Source organism: Psittacula echo, assembly GCF_963264785.1.
Source record: "Psittacula echo genome assembly, chromosome: 6".
NCBI lineage: Eukaryota > Metazoa > Chordata > Aves > Psittaciformes > Psittacidae > Psittacula > Psittacula echo.
Window position 1 is genome coordinate 76,673,666 of NC_137743.1, and position 16,734 is coordinate 76,690,399.

Consider the following 16,734-nt stretch of genomic DNA (forward strand, 5'->3'; position numbering starts at 1 on the left):
TTTAAAAGCTCATCTCATGGAGGCTTCCATGCATGTATATGATATTTGAGTTGGTTTAGGTTTGAACTGTTGGTTTTGGACACAGTGGAAGCTCAAGTTTTGTATACTGTTCTTTGAGTTGTTCTAGATGAGTGTGATGGAGTTCACAGAGGTTTAGTAATGGTAATGTAGGGTTGCTGGTAGCTTAAGAAAGAGGTCAGATATTCTCACAGTGAGTGAGAACTGCTTAAGATCTCTAAATATTTTGCTTACCATAAAGTGTTTGGAAACAAGAAACTGCAGGAATACTTAGGGTGGCAATAAACCAGTATTAAGTGTCCTGAATTACCAGCATATGAAGATAATAATGCAATCAGTTGAATGAACTTTTAATTGAAGTGAGGCTGGGAGTAAATTAATTTTTTCTAAAGGCTTTCATAGCAATACTGCAGTGATGAATCCTGCTACAGCAACAGCACAATGCTTTGCACTAAAATCCTATCAGATACAGGTAGAGGGATTGCAAAATAGTTGCTGGAAGAGCTGTGTGTCAGGTTAGTGACCTGTATCTTTGACTGTCCTAAAGAGACTATGGATTGCTTCAAGCAGGTTGCCTTAGCCTCTGTTTTCCCTACTATTCTGTTGGAACATTTTACATTTGCACTGTATGTATGATTGACTGCCTCTGCATGAAGTGTAGTAATCCCCACCCAGGTCCCATCTTCCTGAGGGAGAACTGTTAGGTCAAAGCGGTGCCCTGAATTACCATTTGACACTGGAAAATTAAACAAAGGTGACAAAACTTAAGTTCCTGCATGGTTTGGAATGAAATATTTGAGAAAATGGTCTTGCCAAAATTTTGTTGTAGGCAAAACCATTTTGTCTTTCCTTTGGAATGTGCTCAGTGTGGATTTTGTGCTAGACCAATTAATAAAACATACACCCTCTTTCTGTTGCCAGTATGGAGCGGTATGCTTGTGTTCTCATCTGTCTTGTTACCTCTGGTGTTGTCCAACCTTATAGCAATTATTTGCCAAGAAGGGAGAGATTTCAACTACATGTACACTTGTAGCCTAGTGTTTTCTTTAAGCTGATATACTGCCCTCAGGAAAAGGAACATGAAATAACAGGGAAAGTCTCAAGCAAAAGAAATACCTTTCATAAAAGGAAAAAATCCCCAACAACAAACCACAAAAGCAACAGACTGTCTGAAACTGAAGCTGCCAAAATTTAATTTAGGCTACAATCTGTGTACCTTTGTAACACCTTTACAGTTTACAATGCCTTTATAATAACAAATATAAAGTGCCATTGGGATAACGCAGAGTTCATTGATGCAAAGCAAAACCAGCCCAAATTTCTTGGGTTTTTTTCCCTCCCTAGTGAAATGGTGGGCACTGCCTTAAACTGTTGCTGTACCCAACTAATGTATTTTGTAAAACACTCTTGACAATCTGCAAATCTGAAGGTTATACATATCATATTAGAACATTTTTCCTATAGAATTAAATATACTCTCCCATTTTTGAAACATGTTTGTAGATGCTTTAATTAGATAATATTTTTCCCTGAGTATTTAATTTCCTTTAAGGCTTCTGTTCTATGTAGTTAGATGTATATTTTGCAGGCCATTAAAATATCTAGCAGTGAAGACAGATTATGAGCTTCTATTCTTAGAATGATTAGACTAAATGTATTCTGCACCATCTTCTCTTAACTTGAATTATGTCAAGTACTTTTTTAGTTTTGGGTTTCCACGTATTTAATCAGATAAATAACAAGTGTATATATAGTCCATACATTAATAAAAATTTCATCTAGAGCCATACAACTAATTCTGCAGCTCCATTTCAGGGTTGGTTTTTTTTGTAGTCTGCTTTCAGCTCTTTCAGCTTTTATTTCCTACTTTCTTTGAATAAAAACACTTAATTCATTTCATAAAAAGTACAGATGAGTTAAACTGCTGCAATGTCCACAATCAGTCTCTTTCCAGGGTTTTAAGTCTGCTTAATTGGAGTTACTTGCATAACTGAAATTTGCTGTGCAATAGTATGATGCCACACACTGCCTCTAAGGCATATCACAGGCATGTTGTCTGGCTCCCCAGGCTACCTATGTTCCTGGCATCTTCGTAGAGTAAGGATGAGATCAGTGTGGTCTAGCTTCCTGTAGGCATTTAGTTGGCACCAGAGGTGAATCTGTGCCTTGAGCTAAACAGTCTGAGGAGTGAGATTATAAGGTTTTCACTGGAGCATGCCTGCAGTATGGCATAGATAGTATCAGGAATATCATATAGATCAGAGTTAAAAGTCAATAAGCAGTCTTTAAGTACTACTAAACATTAATATTTAAATATTTCTCACTTTGCCCATCCTTTCTAATGTAGAGTTCTAGTTTTATCCTAGGTTGGAATAATGTTTAGAAAGCATGCATCTAAGACTCAGTAGTTTTTACATATATATATAAAAGTATATATATTTATATATATAAAAATACTATATGATGTGCTAAAAAAGGTCTGTTTTGTAAGAGCCCTCTCACATTTGCTGGATGCCACTTAAAGTTCAATGCTGCTTTTACTCTATAAGGACCACAAAATGTGCTGGGGCGCCTACCCACAGTTACATTCTGTGTCTGTAATTAATGTGCAGAACTTTGTTGATTTTCTTTTGTAAGCATTTTTCCTACCTTTAGAGCTCATTCCTGAAAATGGAAATGTGTGACTCTAATCACAGTAAGTATAGTTCAGTGTTTATGAAAGGAATAATAATATGGAAAGGGACCATGTGCCCAGATCAAAATACAGATTTTCCACCAGAAATGCCATTTCTTGAGGAGGAATAGGGACTGTGTCATTTTAGCACAGGTTGCTAGTATATCTTGCTTAGAAATTCAAGGAGTATGTTAATTCTCTGTTTAAAATGTAGACAAACTACTATAAAGTAGGGTTTATAGGATAATTCAGTCAGGCTGGTTTTTTTTTTCATTAATCATTCAAGTTAACACACTTCCAGAGTTTAAAATAAACTTAATGTGAGGAGTATTTATGGATATTTGTTAAATTTAAAGCTTGATTTGTCACAATCCCTTCTAACATTTATTTTCTACTTTAACTTTTGTTTAGTTGGACTTCAAGTACATTGTAGAGGACTCCTTTCTTTTTGTGTGTTGTTTTGGGTTTTCTTTCTTCTAAAGAGCTACTATGTAACAACCACCTAGAGTATTTCTAAGCTGTATTGTAGAATCACATGGATAACTAACATCTCATTTAAAATATGAAAATATCTTTAACTGAAAAGCGCAGAATAAAGACAGATGTAGGAAAAATATGGAAGTATCTGGTTTTCCAAAAGTTCATTAATGTTCTAACATTCTTGTTCTCACTAGGAAGAGGTAAAACATAATGCAATATCAAAACTGATTATAGCTCAAAGTCCGTGAGTTGCAAATACCATCAGGCATGGAGAACATCTGACAATGAATCTTCTTATTTGGAGTTTGTATTTATTCATAAAACACCTATCCAAAGTGGGTTTGAGTTTGCTTGCTGTGTCTTTATAATGATTTCGTATGTGTAGCAATATCACTGAAGTCATAATATGCTTTGTCTTCAGACTTAACATTAGGTGAGCAAGATAGCTACTTCCAGGAATTAAAACAATGTAAGATTCATGTTTAGTATTACATGAGAAACAATGATAAAAAAAAAAACCCTAACTGAAAATAACTTCCTAGCTAATTCTTAAAATTTAGTTTCAAAAATTTCTATTTCCCAAGAAATGGAGTAGACTATCCTGATATAAATCTCTTGTGATCATGAATATTCTCCCTGAAAAATAGCTGAAATTTATTTTGAACGGAGATAAACTAAATTCTAGATATTTTACTCGACATGCCACTCTATCCTGGTGCTAGAGCATATAAGTCATCATTCACCAAAATGACAGAGAGTGTATTTGGCTTCAGCCACTGTGATAGCCTAATATAGCATGTGGACAGCTAATGGGTGTGCTTATGCTTAAAGGCTGAGAAATACAATTATTTGTGAATGGTATAGGAGGTGATGAGCTCACAGAATTTAATCAGAATTGATAAAACAGTTATCGTGACCAGAATGGATAGCTGGCTCAAGTGGCTGGAAAAAAACCAAAACAAACACAAAACCCACCAAAACAAAAAAGAGCAAAAGAAGGTTTCCAATATTCAGTTCATTTCAGAATGGAAAACAAGTCAAATGGGAGACCCATGGTAGAAAACTAAAAGTAAGGGAGAGAACAGATGCAATGGTAATATCTTGGAAATCTCTATGAAATCCAGTATTTACTTATGCCTTTGAAACAGAGGAAGCAGAAGTTAGGATCAAGTCCAGAAGATTATTGTTGATTTATTTTTTGCTAGATAAGACTCATGTTTAAGAAACACCTGTGTGAGAAAGGATGTTCAGTATTCATAAATGCAAAGTCAAGCAATGGAGGGGAACATTTACACTGTATGGCTTAAATGATGTATCCTTAGGAAACCTAACTGGAAGTCTTAGCAGACAGCTCAGTGGAAACCTCTGCCCAGGGCATAATCATGATTTGCAAGTTTAGAAAGGTATACAGTGTAGCGACAATAAGTTTCATGATGTCTCTTACGTAAAACCATCTGGAAGAGTAGCTAATACTAATTGCCTTACATAAATACATATTGAAGTATTTGAAATTTTTCCAAGGATGAGAATAGGAGACATTACCTTTACCGTAAGATGTTCATTTCAGTAACAGGAGTTTATAAAATGATGAATGGCATAAACAGAAGAACTGGGTGTTTTTCTTTTCCCATTATGCAAGAAAAAGGGGGTAGATAGCCAATGCATTTTAAACGTAATAAACATCAAACCAACAAGAAGAAACACTTTCAGGCATGATCTTGTATCTGAAGGGAAGAAACAGTGTTGTTGAAGTCATAAAACTACAAAAATTGCCCTATTGGGTCAGTGCTGGTCATCTGACTCAGCATCATGTGTCAATAAGATGTTGTTTAAGGAGAGAATGCATCAAATGACCTATTTTTGGTGTCGGTATCCTCTTAGTTTGCACATCCAAAATTGGGGTGTTATGTATCGATGGATCTGTTATCCCTGAGTAATTAATTTTTAATATGCCAACACTGTTTTACACCCTAATCTGCATCTCATTCCAGAAGGGTCCTACCTGCTGTGTAAAGATTAGCTTTTTTGCTTTAACCAACCTCAGTGCACCAGGGCTCAATATCCTAGCAAAATGATGTTGCTTTCTAGGGCTCTGAAAACTCCTGCCCAGTAATGCCTAACTCTTACTATTGCAACACTGTCATTGTCAGCTCCAAGGTTTCTGTTATCAGCTTGAACTGTCAGCTCCAGCATTAGGTTATGGTGCCTGGGGCACTACAACACATTTATTCCCACTGAAGCTTGTTTATCACTTTTTTTGCCTGCTTTCTGAACTTTGTGGAGGTCCTGCTGGAGTTCCTCCTTGTTAGCTGCAGTATTTGTTTTGTAAAGTCTTGGAATCCTCTACACCTTTCCTTTTCTATCTCATAGATGGTGGTGGCTGAGACCAGTATTGGGGGGGTGGTGTGTGTGTGTGTGCTACTGACTTACCTTCTCCCTGTACAGCAATGGTTAAGCCCTAGTATTTGCGTTTGATTACTAGGTTAGTGTTCACTTCAGAAAGGGATATTCCCTTCAATCTACTGGAACTTTTTTTTTAATAACTTTAAAGGTCTTTTGAAATTACAGATGTGCTATGTTCGTGGAATTCCCCTTTGTTCACATGTTGTTAGGCACTGTTCTATAGTGTTAGATTTAGGACTGTCAAGATTTTCCCTTTACAGATACCTTCCTGGCACTTCCACAATAAACTTTATTTATCCACCTGCTCAGTTATCTTATTGTTATTATAGATGCTATCTTATGAGAGGAAATTCAAACTTGACAGCCTGAATCCCTTCTAGACTTTTTTTGAAAGGGAATTTATTGGGAAAAGACTAGTTCCCAAGCATGGTGACTGTGATGGAAATTTGAATATATAAGAAGGGAAGAGGCTTAAGATGATTCACTGTACAGCGTTACCTTGAAAAGCAGTAGATCCTAATTATTTCAGAAGGGGCAATGAGCTGTGTATTTCCTGTTGGTTTGTGTTTTATTTCTGCTTGGTTGTGGTTGTTCTGTTTTCAATTATAGTGAATTCCAAGAAGCTTCAACTGCCACTTAACTGGGCTTAATGGCCCCTTGTTCTGATTGAAATTTGTTGTTTCATTTATTCTCCAGATCAGTTGGACTTCTACATTTTCCAGTTCTCCTCCAATGTGAATGTCAATCCTTTTTGAGATTCCTCAGGGAAAATTTAAGAGAAATTTCTCAATAGAATAAGGAAATCGTTATAATCTCAGTTTAACTATGGATTTGTATATTTTATTGCTTTTGAGCTTTTGTTGCCTTTTTCCACATTTTTTCAATAATTTCAGGAAAGTGCAAGATTTTTCATGTTTCCCCTTTATTAACTGCAAATCTCACACCCCCCCACCCCACCTCCCCCAACAGCTCTCCTTAAAGAGCTGCTATTGTTGTGTCTGTACATGAGGCACAGGAAGCTTAGGTGGGATTATGTTCTCTTCTAGTCTGTTCACTTTAGAGCTCTATCACTTGGGAAACATAGCCTCAGGCTTTTGTGACACTGATACAGTACTACCTGACATGAAGGTAATTTTTCCCTTAGTATTAATTCAGCTGTAATGGTAGCAATGCCTGTGTTGGTGTTAGCAGTGCCTTGTCCCTTGGAGGTTCTGGAGTTCACTGGCTCTTGTTATGTGTGTATTGTTGGATTTGCATCTTTTGGATCTTTTGCAACCTTTGGATTTGTGCTTAGGAGCATTTCTCTGTGCAAAACTTTTGAAACTGGACCTACTGTACAGTTTGGGCAGCCCACAGCCGTTCTCTAGGTGATACAGTTCAAACTGTTAGAATCACATACATCTTTCATCATCTTTCTCTTTGTCATTCTCTGCTGGAGGAACATTTTAATATGTTAATTGGTAATTTGTTTGCTTTCATCCTTCTGTTACACACCCACCTAATTAATTAAATCAGTTAAAATATCTGGGAATTAACCAAACTTGCTCTACAATATCCTTGTCTTGAAGGGGGGGGGGGGTAATGGAGAATTTTCTGTATTAAAAGATATAAAATATAACATTTTTTTTTAATATGTAATTTTTCTTCACTTTTCCAAACAACAGTTAATTATTTTTACAGATATATTTGGCAGAAGACCTGTGATTAAAATCATATTTCCAAGTATGATAGATACTAATATACTGCTCCTGAAATGGAACCATTCCTATTTATATGACCAGAGTTTGTGCAGTGGCCATACTGTTCAAGAGCACTGTCTCGGAAATATTCAACAAAATTCACTGTCAGTTACATCAGTGCAATTTAGAAACAACTGGAAAAAGAATAAAAATGACTGTACAGACTTCAGTTCTCCACCGGTATAAGTGAAATGAAAAATCTGTCCCTTGAAGGCTTTGATACTGAACATGAGCGCTCAGTGAATATTGAGGGCATAATTAAATTCTGTGCTGTATCAGTGCTTTGGGTTTTAGTGCTCTCAGGCAAAGCATCACCTGCTGATGTCAGAAGTGTACCCAAATGGAAAAAGGCTTTCCTGGACCACTGAGACAACAGCCTCATCCCAAGTCTCTTGGTAGAAACACAGATATACATGTTCTCCTTTCATGATGCACAGTGGTCCACAAGGAAATAAGTATATTTTACTACAAAAAAAACCTTTAAGCAATTTTTCAGGAGTGGTTTGCAACGTTGAAGTGTTGATTCAGGCTTTACTGGTAAGCCTTCAAAAACCACAAAAACTAGTTACGTATCAACCACAAAAACTAGTTACGTATCTCCTAAATACTATTTTTTCTCCAAAATTTTTTTGTTAACATTGAAAAATCTAAGCTTTTCCTCAAAGGTAATTTCAAAAAGAATCTTTGGTTCAAATCCCCAGTGAAGTCAATGCAAGTTTTGCTAGTCTGTATAGTGAGGAAGACTTGCAGGCTTAAACAGTCTTGACACTTTTGATAATTGCACAGAAACGCACTAAAATTGAAAAACAAACAATGCTGGGGCTGTGCACCGAATCGTGTTTTTTGGCATAAAACTTGCAACCTCAGATGCTCTCTGGGAAATTGTTCTGTGGTCCCCATTCAACTTTACAACTTTTTTTATGAATTTCGTAAGTCCTTTCATTCAGTTTGGTTTTGTTTCATGGCAGATGCAGGAAAGAAAGGCCTATCATCTCTTTGAAACTATTTGTTCTCTTCTAAAAGCTCACAGAGCCATTGGTCATGACATTTGAATATAGAATTATGAGGCAATTATCTCAGTAACAGCTTCAGTAAAAATCATGGTGTTTTCCTTTTTATAAATGATACCCCTGCTATTGACATAAATGAGTGAAGCAAGAACATCCAAAGCAATGCTAGGTCAAGGATGATCTTTAATTTTTTTACCTTTTTTCATCTCCCAGGAATTCCATAAATCTCAGAAAACCTTTTGGATTTGGAGACCAAATTACTTTGGCTGAAACAAGGCCTTTGAAATAACTTGGACTAATTATGTGATAGCAATTTCTGCCAATCTGCTCCTACAAATGAGTTAGAACTGTTTCTCTGATTCTTTAATTCATGCAAACATAAAATGGTGAACAATTCGGACTGGGAAAGTATGTTTGATTAACGAAATGATTTTGGCGTTTAGAGTGTTGTCCAGTGGTAGAGCAGCAGACCTAAATTTGCAACTTGCAAATTTTTGCTTCGTCACGGATATTCGTATCTGCACTTGTTCTGTGTGATTTATCTATAATCTGCTGTGTCTCTGCAGAGTAGGTGCTTGTGTCTGTGTATGCAGAAGTGAGGCTAGCACCTAATGTGAAGTTGCACAGGCTGGTGAACTCCTGAATTCACTGATGATCAATCCCTTCAATGAACTCAATAAAATCTGTGTTAAGAACTGTATCTTTTTTCTGAATGTTGTAAAGGAATTTTCACTAATGGACAAAAGCCATGCTGGCAACTGAAAGAAAACCCTGGTGGTGTTCAAGGCTAGGTTGGATGAAGCCTTGGGTGGCATGGTTTAGTGTGAGGTGTTTCTGCCCATGGTGTGGGGGTTGGAACTATATGATCTTAAAGTCCTTTCCAACCCTAACTATTCTATGATTTTATGATTCTGTGATAGCAGAAACACCTTTTGCTCCAAGAGCTGCATGAGGTAATGGAATCTTACTTGTCATATTCTACTGAGTACATGAAGCTTAGATAAGAATAATTGCAATTCAGTGTTTCTAGTGCTGTGTCTCAATGAAAATGTGTGATATCAGTTAAAAATTTCAAGTTTTTAAATAATGTTTGAGCTGCAAATGCCCAAGGCTTGCTGCTTCTTTGGTTACGGATTTCTCTCTATTGTTTACCATGCCTTTTAGTTCTTCCTCATGTTCCTCAAAGGAAAAGGTATGTTAAGTACTAAGCATGGTAATAACTTTTTTCTTGCATATGATGTGACTATGGTAATTCATTCCATTCAGTTATATCCTGAAACATAAATGCCTTTTTTAAGGTCTGTAGAAAGCAATTATAAAGCTGGTAACTTTGAACTATTGAACTGCATGCCCCACTGCTGTTGGCAATGCTAAAAATGGCAATATTAGATTAAATTTTTTCAAGCAGAAAGTTCTAATAACTCAAGTAATAATATTCATTAACTTCTATTTACACCATTTCAATCTGAATCCACATTGTATATTTTATTTTTTTTCAGAAAGCCATTAAAGCTGTAGCCAAATGCATATTTCACAGTATATGCTAATTCCCATTTGGCATAAATTGTGGTTGAGTTATCAAAGGTGGCACACTACGGAAAAAGCTTGGTTTTGATTTGAAGAGGTGTGGTGTTAAGTGCTACCGCAAGTTATGCCTTTGGTGGGTTAGCAATTATGATGCCATGCCATGAAGCAGCACAAAAGTGACCACAGGTCTGTTGGTGCTGAGGTGAGCCTATAGCAATGATAGTGTGATGAGTCATCCAAGCCTGCCTTCTGCTTCTTGAAGTTGTGTATGAAAAAATGATTGGCCTTTCCATTAGACCTGGATATGCTCTTCCTGTTTTCCCAGTCAGTTTGACACTCAAATGCAAGCCAAGTGGCTCAGTGTACTATGAAGTACATAAGGAACAGTGGGTTTTATATGAGGAAAAAGTGGGTTTATATGATGAGAGCAAAAATCAGTAGGAGAGGGTATTCAAAACAACAGTTTGAGATTTATTTCAGTAAGTTTATTTATTTCTCCTAAATTACTCAAGTTGTTGGGTTCTCTGACAGGTCTAGTTTCCTTTCAGTACAAAATACTTGAATCTGTCCTGGAATGAGTTAAAACCTTCCTGATTGCTGAGGCTTTGGGCATGGAGCTGGGCAGGACACTCTCTCTGCTCAGGAACTGATAACAGTGCAGGATTTGCAAAAGAAAACAAAAGACTTAAATGCTGCTTTCTTGGCATCCTGTAAGAGAAAACAAGGGGGGAAGAAGAGCAGCACTGCAGATATGAACAGAGATAAGGGTACCCAGGTTAAACCTGCAGCTTCTTTATTAACACAGGAGTGCAGAAGCTGATATGCGTGTATTATATAGCTGCATGAAAAGAGTGAGTACCATAGTACTGAGATTTGATCTTACTAATTTTTCTTTTTTAATAGATTTGTTAGAATATGGCTTATGCTTTTGCTTGGCTACTCACCACTAGTATTGTTATGGCTTAGGTTGCTCACAGTAATGGAGATTCATGTAGGATAAAGTAAATGAAGCTGCTTTTCATTGCCATTATCATCATTAAAAAGGCTTTTCAAAATCAGATCTTGCTGTCAGTGCCGCAGATCAGCACACCCCTAGAAAGTGATCAGAGCAGTGTCCTGGAGAATGTATTCATCCTTTATGGTGCCTGGCCAAAGTACTGTTCTATTAACTGCTAATAAAAAAATTAATGTTTGGAGTTGTCGTTAGTGAGACTCCTGCTTAATAATGGTATTATGTCATCTAGTGATTTAATCTTTTTTTTTTCCCCTATGCTCTTTAGACTTTGTTTCTTTCCTGGCTTTAGTGAATAAGGCTGCTGTGATTACAGCTACAGCCATTTCACTTGGTAGCTGCACTTGTTCTGGGTCTGACTAACTTGCAGATTTCTTGCACACAAGGAATGGCTTGAAGGACTCCTTCAGATTACAGATGACATCATTTTTATGCATCACAGGCTGTATTTTTGTTAGGTGTGACTGCACTTATAGGAGCAATTCTCTGATTTTTAGGCAGTACTATTAAAAAGAAATGAAGTATATAGCTTGAGTTTGATCAGTTTTTCTACTATATGCCTGATCATCCTGCCTCTGGATTACAATGCTTCTCTTAATGTAAAAGGTTTCAGAGTTGTGCCATTTATTGTCATATTTTTTTAAATGTTATGGTAAAAGTTGGTTATTTTCATTTCGTAGTGCGCAACCCTATATTTATCATGTAATCTATCTACAGTTTCTGAGCAATTGCTACATGGGTGGCTTTGCTAACTCCTTGTCCAGTTCTAACATCTTGTGGTGTGTTACATTTCTGTGTGTATGAGTGCTTGCTGGTCATTTGTCTAAATAACATCTGCTCATCGAGGGCTAGTGAATACTTTGGGTTTTGTCAGATGCCTGTTCAGTTCTATCTTTTTAGTGTGTTTTTTTTTTTTTTTTCTGCTTTTAGTTCAGCCCCAATGAGATTGCACCCTTCAGTGTGTTATCTCTCTCTGGGGAAGGAGTTTTGTCCTGGGTTCAGCAGCAGCAGTCACTTTTTCTCCTTCTTAGTAGCTGATGCAGCGCTGTGTTTTGACTTTCGGCCTGGGAATAGTGCTGATAACACCGATGCTTTCAGTTGCTGGTCAGAATGTTTACCCTGACCAAGGACTTTGTGAGTCTCATGCTCTGCCAGGGAGGAGGGGAAGCCGGGAGGAAGCAGGGACAGGACACCTGACCCAAACTAGCCAAAGAGGTATTCCGTACCACAGCATGTCATGCCCGGGGATGTAACTGGGACTTTTCCCGGAAGGGCATGCTTTCTGCTCTGTTGGGCTTGTTTTTTGGCAGCTGGTATCGTATTCTCTTCCCTTGTTATTTCCCTTATTATTATTATTGGTGGTAGCAGCAGTGATTTGTGTTATACCTTAGTCACTGACTGTTCTTATCTCAACCTGTGGGAGTTACATTCTTTCAGTTCTTCTCATTTCTCTGGGGCGGGGGGGCGAAAATAGAAACTGTGTGGCTGACTTGCTGACTGGCTTAAACCACAGCAAGTTTCCTGCCAAATATGCCCAGGCTACTCACCCATAAATTGCCTCCTCAGGTCCTTGATTTCCTTTATTGACTCTTTTTCTTCAATAGCAGATGCTTTGCTTTGGGAAGTAATAGGTTTCAAACAGCTCTTCAGCTGGTTTTTGTCCAGTGCATACTGGAAAGTAGGCATATGTCTGGCTGCAGGCTGCTTATTTATATCTGCAGTTCCAGCGACCTGCTTCCTTATTTCAAACTTGATGTATAACAGATTTTTTTGTGCTGTTACTAAAGCCATCAGTGAATTTTGTCTGTTTGAACAGTTGGTTTTATTCTTTAACACCATATATTATCATAAACTAGATTGTTAACAGCAACAAATAGACACAGAAGAGAAGAAATCCCAGACCTTGTATTTCAAGTCCCAAACCACCATAAACAGCTTTGCTGAGGAGGAGCAATCATCTATTTTTATACCTGTTTGAGACAGTGCATCTCGGTGTGCTTAGGTATTACATGATAGTCACAAATAATAAAGGTTAAAAGATTCTTGTAGCCTGTCTTAAGGGCAGCCTAGATTAAACTTGCTAAGTAGAAGGGTTGTGTGATGGTGTGATTGCAAAAGCTATGTCCTTAAATTGTTATGGAAGATACATGAGAAATGGATGTGAGACCATAACAGAAATCCTGTGGAAAGCAAAGGATATAGGGAGGATATGCTGAGTCAAAAGCCTGCAAGATGCAATGAAACAGGTGTTTTGTACTAAGCTTGTTTCTCACTAAAAACAAGCTAGGAACAAATGTTTGTGCTTCAGTAAGACGCTGCTCTGAAACAGCTCTTTATGGTGGTGAGTCAGTATGCTTTGTATTCTTGCACTATAACTAGCAATGGTTTGTAGAGCTCCACTTCTAATAAATCTGCACCCCTTTGGCCTATTCTGCTTTTTTCCCTATCCTTTGGTATCATGACTTTATCTTAAGAGTGTCAAATTATTTATTGACAGATGCAATTCTTTTTTTCTCTTAAAGAAAGGATGTGCAATAGCTTTCTGTACAGCTCTTGCTGGAGAAAACTGAGATGAGCAAAACAGTCTCTGCCAAAACCACTCAGTGATTGCTGCTAGGTACTTATTGTTAATTCTCCAGGCTTGCTAGCTTTCTTTGAGGTAAAAGGCACTGGACTAAAAGAGTTGAGAGATTGAATATTCATCTCATTTGTTTTAGGAAATTAGATTTGGTTTCCTAAATCGTAATTGGGTAAAGATGGGGAACCAGTGATTAAATGGAAAGAAGATATGACAGTTCAGCTGCACAGTAGTTATTGCTAGGTTGAATATATTCTAGAAGTAGCAGTGATACAGTGTGAGGCAGTAGGTGAATAACAGAGGCAACTTTGACCTAGAATCCCTCAGAAGTAACTTTTTTCTTTCTTTTTTTATATTAAAATATATTGGAGAAAAGCAATGAGATGTCAATGGCTTGGTGTTTAATACTCTGTAGAAATGGAGCTGGAATGGATCAGTATCAGAAATGCTGATCTAAGGAAAACAAATGCTTTGGCTGTGACTTGATGTCTTATTAAAAATCTCAGAAGATAAAACAAGGGATTTAAATATGTGAAGTTTTATACGCACAAGCATTTTCACTAGTTTCTGTAGGACTGCTTGTTTGACATATCTTTGAAGTTAACAGGTTGCTCCTGTGGAATAAGGGCATGCAGAAAAATATCTGGGAGAAGATCGGAGAATAGATAGAAAACAAATTATATACCCTGAACAGGCCTGGAGGGGGGATTGGCGCAGGCATTGATTGCCTGTTCCATCTTGGAGATTTGATTTCCAATGCTGTTACCAGTTGCTTTCCTGGGCAGTGTATTCATTTTCAAACAATGTTAATACCATCTGTGAAAGAAACTCAGAACTTTGAATTCAGTGAGGGAAGATAGAAAAAATCTGACCTAGAAATGAGAAAATGGGAGTTTATGCCCAAACAAGTTAAGATGGTGTTTGGGAGCTGGATGAAGGAGTAAGAACATTCAAATAACACGTTTCTAATAATAAATATATTTTTGTTAATTTTATCAAAATTATAAATTGTGGTGGTTTGGCTTGTGAATTTGGACTGTAACATGTAATTTAAATGTTAACCAAGTGGAAAATAGCTAAAAATCTGTGTTTGGTCTTAAGCATTATGTTGTATTTTTATAAGCTTCCATTATTTTTAGTTCAAATTTAAACTCCTATGCATAGCTTGTCATCTTGGGTTTTCAGAGTGGCCAGCTCTTTCCCTCTCATTCTTTTTTATTTGACAGCTTGAGTGTGGTGATACATATGCTTGGATTTGAGATAGTTTTAGTTGGGAAGTCATAAAATGAATGGCAGACTGATGAAAGTGCCTATTTTTCTTTGTCCCATTACTCCTTATAATTAAATCCCTAGATATTCTTGTGGGTGTGAGCCACAAATATTTAAGGGATATTTTTTCACACATACAAACATCTTCCTCATCAACTGCAGAATCATAGTTTTACAGCAAGGAAGGACAAAATCAGTCTTCTTGGCCAGTAATGTTTGTTGATATGTTGATGCTTATGTAGCTCATTAGTACATTTGATTCCATATGCTAGTAAGCTGCAAAGACTGAGAGTTTATGATTTGAGGTTGAACTTGCCATGATCATATTATCCTAAGTTCTAGTTGTGGTTTGTCTTGCCTTTTTTGTATTGTATTTCAGATTTTGATGTTTCATCTCTTAAATCTTTCAAGTTAGTTGCCAATGCTAAGGTTGCTCAGCTTTATTTCATTTCTGCTATGAAGAACTGCTGGGAGCATAAAACAGGATGTATGAGTTGTTCTGCCTTGAAACTTTACTAATATGTATTCATAACTAAATGCTCCCAAGGTTTGGTCACATCTCATTAAAGCTGTTGTTTTGCAGCAAAGTTGCATGATACTCCAATAAGTAGCACAGATGTCACTTAGCAAAATAGTCTTGTAACAGCTCTTCACTGTCAATCTCATCTCCATTTTTTCAGAAGGGCCTGGCTTTTTCCCTGGAGAGGAGCTGGAAGTGAAATTCACCAGTGTAATCGAATAATATATTGCATTTTTACTGAAATACAACAAAGTCACTGGTAAATTGTGTCAGGGAACAAAATAGTTTCTAATAGCTTCTAGTTTCTAAATTTCAGGTGACTATCGCCTCTCTTTACAAGCTGCAACATACTTTGTATTTTGGAAAAAGCTGTATTCATTCTGTAGCTGTAAGTTTCACAGCCAACAAGATGCTTCAGTTTCAGGTTTTTTTGGTAACAAAATACTGTTTCTGCTGCTTTATCTTCATAATACTTAAAAGTTGAACAGTGGTATTTAGAAAAATGATTTATCTGAATTTTCCTAATGTGGGAGAGTGGTAACAGTAAGTCTTGTCATGTGGATTTTCAACCAACAAGCTTTCCTTGTGGATGAAGGCCACTGCTCAGCAAAGTGGCTGGGGTAAAGCATAACTCATAGTTTGAATGGTGTATTATATTTCCACATATGCCTGAATATTTACTACAAGGTATTACATTTGTTTTGTACCATATGCAAAAGCTAACAGAATATCTGTTAAAGGTATGTTTACAATGCATTATGAGTGATCTTAAGGGTTTGTCAGGCAATAATATAGTAGTAAGCAATGTATGTGGTGCTGTGGTTCATTGATCCCTAATTTTTCAAACTGTTACTGATCAGGCAAAATAAAACTTTGTTCTGGTTCTGTTAATAAATATTGGAGACTCTGGTTTCAGTTGTTAACAAGAATATTTTCAAAAGCTCGTTTAAGTTCAGCTAGAATAAAGGGTAAGAAAGGAGTTAGGCTGACATTAACTAAGACAACTGAATAATTTCCAGGCATGGTGGCAAAAGTTAGAACTATCTTGAGGAGCTAGAATGGGACATGGCAGTGGGAGTCTAACTTTTTGGAGGGTCGGAGCAATCCCAGGCACAGCTACAGGTTGGGTAGAGAAGAGACACAGAGCAGCCCTGCAGAGAGGGACTTGGGGGTGTTGGTCAGTGAGAAAATGAACATGAGCCGGCTGCAGTGTGCGCTCGCAGCCCAGAAAGCAACCGTATCCTGGGCTGCATCAAGAGGAGCGTGACCAGCAGGTCGAAGGAGGTGATCCTGCCCCTCTACTCTGCTCTCGTGAGACCTCACTTGGAGCATTGTGTGCAGTTCTGGTGTCCTCAACATAAAAAGGACATGGAACTGTTGGAACAAGTCCAGAGGAGGGCCATGAGGATGATCAGGGGACTGGAGCACCTCCTGTATGAAGATAGGCTGAGAAAGTTGGGGCTGTTCAACCTGGAGAAGAGAAGGCTGCATGGAGACCTCAGAG